Source organism: Palaemon carinicauda, chromosome 14 (assembly GCF_036898095.1).
Source record: "Palaemon carinicauda isolate YSFRI2023 chromosome 14, ASM3689809v2, whole genome shotgun sequence".
Lineage (NCBI taxonomy): Eukaryota > Metazoa > Arthropoda > Malacostraca > Decapoda > Palaemonidae > Palaemon > Palaemon carinicauda.
The window spans coordinates 19275645-19283810 of NC_090738.1; the positions used below are offsets into that span (position 1 = coordinate 19275645).

An 8166-nucleotide genomic window follows, 5' to 3' on the forward strand; every position below is an offset into this window, starting at 1 on the left:
TCAGTAAACAATAATACACATATAAAAACTGTAAAAAAAATAACATAAACAAACCAAAATTACATTATGAATTACATGCAAATAAACTCTAATAATATAATTATAAATATGAGAAAACATAATACTAAAAAAAAGGTTTCCTTCAATAAATTAAGTACATGATGCAAAAATAAGACAAAGCAAGTATGCAAACATAGAAAGTACAGACAGTAAACACACATTCAATATTTATTAAAATACAAATACAGTATAAAAACATTGAAAAATGTTCGTCTTAATTTAGGAAATTAAAAAAAAAAATAGAATACAAGGAACACTCACACAAAATAACACGTTGAAGCAGTATACTCCTGTAATGCTACTTGGGTGTGCAAACAGGCTGAAATATTCATGCACTTTTAAGTTAAATCAAAGTTAAATATGATACATACCACTTGTTGTTGATAGTTTATTATATGACATGTCTGTTTTGACGTTGTTTCTTATTTTAGAATGATTTATTGTTAATTTGTTCTCTTCATTTATTTATATCCTTATTTCCTTTCCTCACTGAGCTATTTTTCCCTGTTGGAGCCCCTGGGCTTATAGCATCTTGCTTTTCCAACTAGGGTTGTAGCTTGGATAGTAATAATAATAATAATAATAATAATAATAATAATAATAATAATAATAAAATAATAACGCCAAATTTGTCAGCTCCTGAGAAATATATTATTTTAATAGCTTTAAGACCAAGTAAAAAAAGTTTGAAACAAAAAATTGTATTACGGATGTCTTGACTTAACCTTATATCAAATATCAATGGGGTTACTCATTAGTAGCACATATTTCATGTATCATACTGTTAGTACTCACCATTCTTTGTCCTTAGGGAACCTGTGAAACACCTAATGAGGATCGGTTTCTTTTCGTTTATTGCAAAAACCACACCGTGACTTCTTCACTGTTGGCGCCATAATTTCGTGTGTCAACTGTCAAATTTTGAATATAAACAAACAGACAACAAACGATATACCTACTACAACGCCATCTGAATACTGAGCGGCCAAACTATTGTGTTCACTTAGGAGTTGCCAGCTAGTGTATTAACGTTCTATTTTGAGCCTTCCTATCTTCCTTCAGTCTTTGGTTAAATCCATCACCGAATGAGATGAATGATATTTTCAATTCCACCACATTATTATTATTATTATTATTATTATTATATACTTGCTAAGCTACAACTCTAGTGGGAAAAGCAGAATACTATAAGCCCGGGGCTCCAACAGGGAAAATACCCCAGTGAGGAAAGTAAACAGGAAAAATAAAATATTTTTAGAACAGTAACATTAAAATAAATATTTCCTATATAAACTATAAAAACTAAAAAAACATGTGGAAGAGAAATAAAATAGAATAGTGTACCCAAGTGTACCCTCAAGTGAGAGAACTCTAACCCAAGACAGCGGAAGACCATAGTACAGAGGCTATAGCACTACCCAATATTAGAGAACAATGGTTTGATTTTGGAGTGTCCTCCTACAAGAGCTGCTTACCATAGTTAAAGAGTCTCTTCTACCCTCACCAAGAAGAAAGTGACCACTGAACAATTACAGTGCAGTGGTTAACCCTTGGAGAGAAGAAAAAATGTTTGGTAATCTCGATGTTGTCATGTGTATGAGGACAGAGAAGAATAGGCCAGGCTATTCGGTGTATGTGCAGGGAAAAGGAAAATGAACCGTAACCAGAGAGAAGGATCCAATGTAGCATTATCTGACCATTCAAAGGACCCCATAACTCTAGCGGTAGTACCTCAATGGGTGGCTGGTGCCCTGGCCAACCTACTACATACCTATATGAGGTTTAATAAAATCTATTAAAACATTATCCATGCTCTCTCTCCAATTGGTATTGTTTATATCAATCAAATATTCCATAAACTTTTGGCAAAATTTTACATTTACTTATATTGAAAACAACCTCCTGTGGTTTATTTATGAGGTTGCAAAATCATTGCATTAAAATGTGGTCTCATTACACAAGAGTATTTAGGAGGGTTTTGATATTTAATTGTCATTCCTGTCAGATGACTAATTTCACAGATGATTGTAATGTGTTTAGTAAATTAGTTTTAGTAAAAAAAAAAAAAACACTTTTTCATCATCTGTACATCCTTAACTAGTAGATGATTCTATGCGTATTTCATTTTGAGTCCTGTTAATTTTCCTTTTAGTTCGTTTCTTTGCAAAGTGTATTTATCACAATATTCAATTGCGTTTAAGATGTCCAAAACATTGCATGTAAGAGTAGTAGGTTGGCCAGGGCACCAGCTACCCGTTGAGATACTACCGCTAGAGAGTTATGGGGTCCTTTGACTGGCCAGACAGTAATAGATTGGATCCTTCTCTCTGGTTACGGTTCATTTTCAATTTGCCTACACACACACGCACCAAATAGTCTGGCCTATCCTTTAAATATTCCCCTCCGTTCACGTACACCTGACAACACTAAAATTACCATACAATTTTTCTTCACCCAAGGAGTTACTGCACCGTAATTGTCCAGTGGCCACTTTCCTCTGGTAAGGGTAGAAGGGACTCTTTAACTATGGTAAGCAGCTCTTCTATGAGAAGGACATTCCAAAATCAAACCATTGTTCTCTAGTCTTGGGTAGTGCCATAGCCTCTGTACCACTGTGTTATACTGTCTTGGGTTAGAGTTCTCTTGCTTGAGGGTACACCCAGGCACACTATTCTATCTTATTTCTCTTTCTCTTGTTTTGATAAAGTCTTTATAGCTTATATAGGAGATATCTATTTAAATGTTACTGTTCTTAAAATATTTTTCTTTGTTTCCTTTCCTCACTGGGCTATTTTCCCTGTTGGTGCCCCTGGGCTTATAGCATCCTGATTTGTCAACTAGGGTTATAACTTAGCAAGTAATAATAATAATAATAATAATAATAATAATAATAATAATAATAATAATAATAAGTGTTTGGTTTATCCCTTGCTTAGTGGTTGCATCTGTCAGTTCGTTCCCTTGTGACTTGGAATCCACTCCAGTTTTACATAATTATTTTTTTTTTTATATTCATTTCAATTAGCATCTCGTTTATATTATGGATTAGTGATTTGAATATTTTTGTATTATCGTTCATCATTGAAATAGTGGACAATGAATCTGTGAATATTAGAATCTTTCTGTTTTAGCGTTTCGCATATAGAAAATAATTCAGCATCAAGCATAGACGTTGTAAAAATCAAGGTTGGTAAAAATTAAATATAGCAAAATGAAACATGGAAAATATTCAGGTGATTTATCATGTCCTAATTCTGTATAAAGCAATTTGAATATCGAAGCAAAATTGCCAAAGCTATTTCCTTTCACATCCAACTTACATTTAACTTGTTCGCCTAATTCTTAACATGGTCAATAAAAATTGATACCGTTGATGTATACTCTGGAAAGAAATAAGAAAATGAGAGATCACAGCTACGGCAAAAACCAGCGTAATAGTAATGGTACTTTAACTTTAAGGAAAATCAGTTACCCTAATTTTTTATCTTATACATAATGCAGAAAATTCTGTAAAAGTAGAATACACTGAATTCTGAAAAACAAATAAAGCCCACTAATGAAATGATGTGGAATATTGCCTTAAGTTTATACCGGTACGGGGTACAACATTTTAAAATATACTTCAGCAAACAACAACTTAAGGAATGTTTAGTGTAGTGATCTCCATCAGGTCAAAACTAGACAAATTTGCAGTTTTAAAATGTAACGTTATATTAATTAAAGACCCTTTATTATCTATGTATGCTAATCTGGAGCCTAAACACTAAAACGAAATAAATGATTAAACTTGAAAATGGTAGAAATGTCCTTGGATATTTGAAATTATGATAAACGAAGACCAATAATGGCCACCATGAGCGAAGTCGTATTTATACCATAAGCAGTGTTTGACCACGATTGTCGTCTTCTTTTTTATACTAGCAAATTTTCTTTAGCGAGAAATAAAAGAGCTGAGAGAATTACTTGCTTCTTTAAACACAAATATTGCTAATCTTCTTTAACAAAAGAGGGTAAAGCTCTATCTTAACTATTCTTACGACAGGAACATTGTACAGTATTAGGATATTCCAACATTTGCATATTGCAATGAATTTTCTGTCGAGTGCTTTTGCAGAAAATGTTAGTTATTAAGAAATTATTGCAATTAATTGAAAGTTAGTCACCGGTATATTCGACAATATAGGTAAAATACCAATGAATATATACTGCATTAAAAATAAATATGTCACTTGGTAGTGAAGTTTTGGGACATGCTGATACAAGGAGAAAGCCATGGATATCAAATGATACTTAGCTTACTATAAAAAGGAGACAAAGACAGAAACTGATTGTTGAAAGTTTTCGAAGTAATGAAAATTACAAGGTAGCGCATGCTGAGTATTCCAGTATTGATTGTGAGGTCAAACGAAAAGCCATGAATGACTAGAGAGAATATTTAGACAGGAAAGCAGACGAGGCTGACAAAGTTATGAATTCCGGGAGGAACTATGGTGTAAACATGGCTCATAGAATTATTAATGGGATGTCTGCTGGGCAAAGAAAAAGAAGCGTGTAACTATAAAAAGAAAGATGCGTCTGTTATAACAACAGAAGATGAAGAAATTCTACGTTAGGTGGAACACTTTAGTGAGGTTATGAATAGGAGATATGAAGGAAATAATTTGATTGATATACCTGAAGATGAGGAAGACCTTGATGGGACCATGAATGAATTCAATGTGTTTGAAGTCGAAGCTATCATTAAAAAAAAAAAAAAAATAAATAAATAAACCTGAGAGATGGAAAGCCCCTGGTTACGATGGAATAAATGCCAAGACGATATCGGCCGAAAATGAAGTGACCCCTAGAATACTTATAAGATTGTTTCGTAGAATGTAACATGAAGAGGCAAAACTTGGTGAATGGGAGCTAGGAGTGTTGGTGACAATGCTAAAGAAGGAGGACCTAACTGATAACAGTAATTACAGAAGCATCACACTTACGACAGTGGTCATGAAAATATATAGTATGGTTATTCTAAAGAGGCTAGGGAGAAAGATCGATGAAAAGCTAGAGATGAACAAGCAGGATTTAGAAAATGGTAGAAGTTCTACTGCCCAAATTTTTCATTTTAAGACATGTTGTACTGGATTGTGTAGAATATAGAAAGCCACTTTTGACGGCATTCGTGGACTATGAAAAAGCCTTTGATAGTGTACATACAGTTATTTGTAAGGTTATTCTAAAGAATAAAGCTAACCTTGGCGGTCAGATGCAAAATAATTTAGAAGACTTGCTGGAGAAACTTCATTAATTTTATGTATAGTTTGTAGTGAAATCTATGGATAACAAAGCAAGAAATGTTTTATATGGGCCTTGAGGGCTGCACATAATGAAAAATAGTATATGTATATTGGATTTTCAACGATAATGGTCATTCCGGTGTATAGAGAATATCACAATGTCTTTGGTTTAGAGTGAACAGTTTCTTCCTTTCTTTCAAAACAATCTCCAAAATAGAATCTTATTAGAATGGCGTCGAAAATACCTTGTTGATATTAGTAATAATTAAATCCGATTGTAAATTTTGTTTTAATATTTTGACTTGTTAATATTTATTTCTCATTTAACTTTGGTGTTTTAAATTTAGGCTACAGATAGTTTACCTTGTGTGTGTGATCGCATATGTAAATGCAACACCAATTATACACCAAAGAAAATTAGTAAACATCAAAGTAGTTTATACTTAATCAGTATAACGTTGCAACAAAAAACGAGAACTGTATTTAAGAATAGAAGTGTACGTTAAAATTAGGGCCTATTAAATTTTGAGCCACACCCGTGAGATTGGTGATGGGTTGGGCTAGTATCAAGATTAGTTTTGCTTAGTGGAACACTGACCACATCATCTCTTTATAACGGAAAAAAACCTACCTTCTGTAAAGCTGTGAAGAACCAATGTTAGGCCAGACAATGTATATAAAAAGAAAGAATAAAAAAAAAGAGGGAGAAAACTGAAGTGCGTAAAGATTTCTGAAAGAAAACGGAATTTTTAGAAAAGTTTCTAAGGATAGAAAACAACTATTCTTTGAATGGGTAACTATAGAATATTTGACCCTTGACTGCAACGGGGAATTTTCAGAAACGAGTTTCGAATGAGAAGTCTCGAATACCTGAATTCATTGGAGTGTGGTCATTTATTAAGAAAGGATCTCAATTTCTAGCTGCTTAAAACCCGTTATCATTAATATGAAGGGAAGAGGGTGGTATTTTTTTAAAAATCAAAATTAACATTCAACACTGGAGGCTACGATACCTTGACACATTATATATATATATATATATATATATATATATATATATATATATATATATATATATATATATATATATATATATATATATATATATATATACATATATATACATATATATATACATATATATATATATATATATATATATATATATATATATATATATATACATATACATATATATATATATATATATATATATATATATATATATATATATATATATATATATATATATATATATATATATATATATGTATGTATATATATATATATATATATATATATATATATATATATATATATATATATATATATATATATATATATATATATATATATATATATATATATATTCATAATTGCCACCTTATTTAAAGTGAAATTTAACTATTTTGATTTCAATAGAAAATTTACTTTTTCAGTTTATGATTTGAGATTATAAAGAGAGTAGGCAAAGCAAATTTTGAAAATGGTTTGGAATATAGTCTAAGTGTAATCCGTTTTCTTTAGCAAGTCTTTACGCATCTCTGTTTTCTCTGTTATATAGATGACGTGGTCAACGTAAAACTTGGTCCACCTGAACCTTGATATCACATCAGACCTCACTAACGCTCCCCTCTATCATGGGTGTGACTCACATCACAATAGTACGTAATTTTAACGCTGCATATTTTTCCTGTGGAAGATAACAGCGATTTGAATTCAGGAATTTTACCTAAGTCAAACGTATCCGAAAATACAGTTATAGTTTTTCATCTTTCAAATTCCAATTACTTCATTATCATCGAGGAATACCTTATGCTTATGAAACGTAAGTGAATATATGTTTTGACAGATTTTAGCAACTACGGAAGAATTAAGATGAGGACCAAGGAGAAAAATCCTCAAATGAAACATGAAGGATGGAAATGTATCATGGCGGCAGTATCCTGCGTGATGGCAATAAATGCATATAAGCTAACCTTCTCTCTCTCTCTCTCTCTCTCTCTCTCTCTCTCTCTCTCTCTCTCTCTCTCTCTCTCTCTCTCTCTCTCTCTCATGCCCATAGTAATCCACAATCAGATTACTCACTGCTGGGCAATGATATTAAAAGTGTGGACAAAGAGGAAGATGTCGGTATTATTATCAGCAAGGATTTGAAGTTCACCAAACAGTACATAAAATTTGAAAAGAAAGCACAGAAACTAATAGGCTACATAAAGAAACAATTCAAATATAGAAACAAAGACACTGTACTACAGCTGTACACGTCACTAGTAAGAGGCCATCTAGAATACAGTCTAATTCTGGGATCCAATTATTCAGAAAGATATAGATAAACTGGAAGCAGCACAAGCTAGTGCCACCAAATTAGTTCCAACACTTAGGCAATTCGGATATAGACGGAGGATAGAATGTTTGAAATTATTTGATCTACAAACTCGACGACTATGGGGACGGTTAATAGAGGCATTCAAAATTCTTAAAAGGAATAACAAATGCAGATTACAACAATCTATTCACGCTTAGCACAAATCAGTCCAAAGGTAACGATACAAACTGGAATTGAAAAGACACACCACTCAATGGTGCAATTTCTTTACATACAAAATAGCAAATACTTGGAATAGACTTCCAGGAGATGTAGTAAACAGTTACACAGTAAACGAGTTCAAGAATAAATTAGACAATATCATAAGAACTCTAAATGCTTAAACTAAATCGCTCCACCAATGAGTAAATGGAGTCTCCATGGATGGACTAAAAATTCTTTGAGACATACGAAATCATAACTCCTTGTAAAACTCTCTCTCTCTCTCTCTCTCTC

General features: G+C 32.2%; 1 long non-coding RNA gene across 1 annotated transcript in view; it reads right to left on the reverse strand.

The window, feature by feature from the left end:
* Positions 1–3308: 3308 nt before the first annotated feature.
* LOC137653459 (uncharacterized) overlaps positions 3309–8166 on the reverse strand; it is a 191139-nt gene continuing 186281 nt past the window's right edge. The window contains exon 4 of the long non-coding RNA XR_011046489.1: positions 3309–3442. This is a non-coding gene — a long non-coding RNA (uncharacterized lncRNA). The remainder of the gene's footprint in view (positions 3443–8166) is intronic.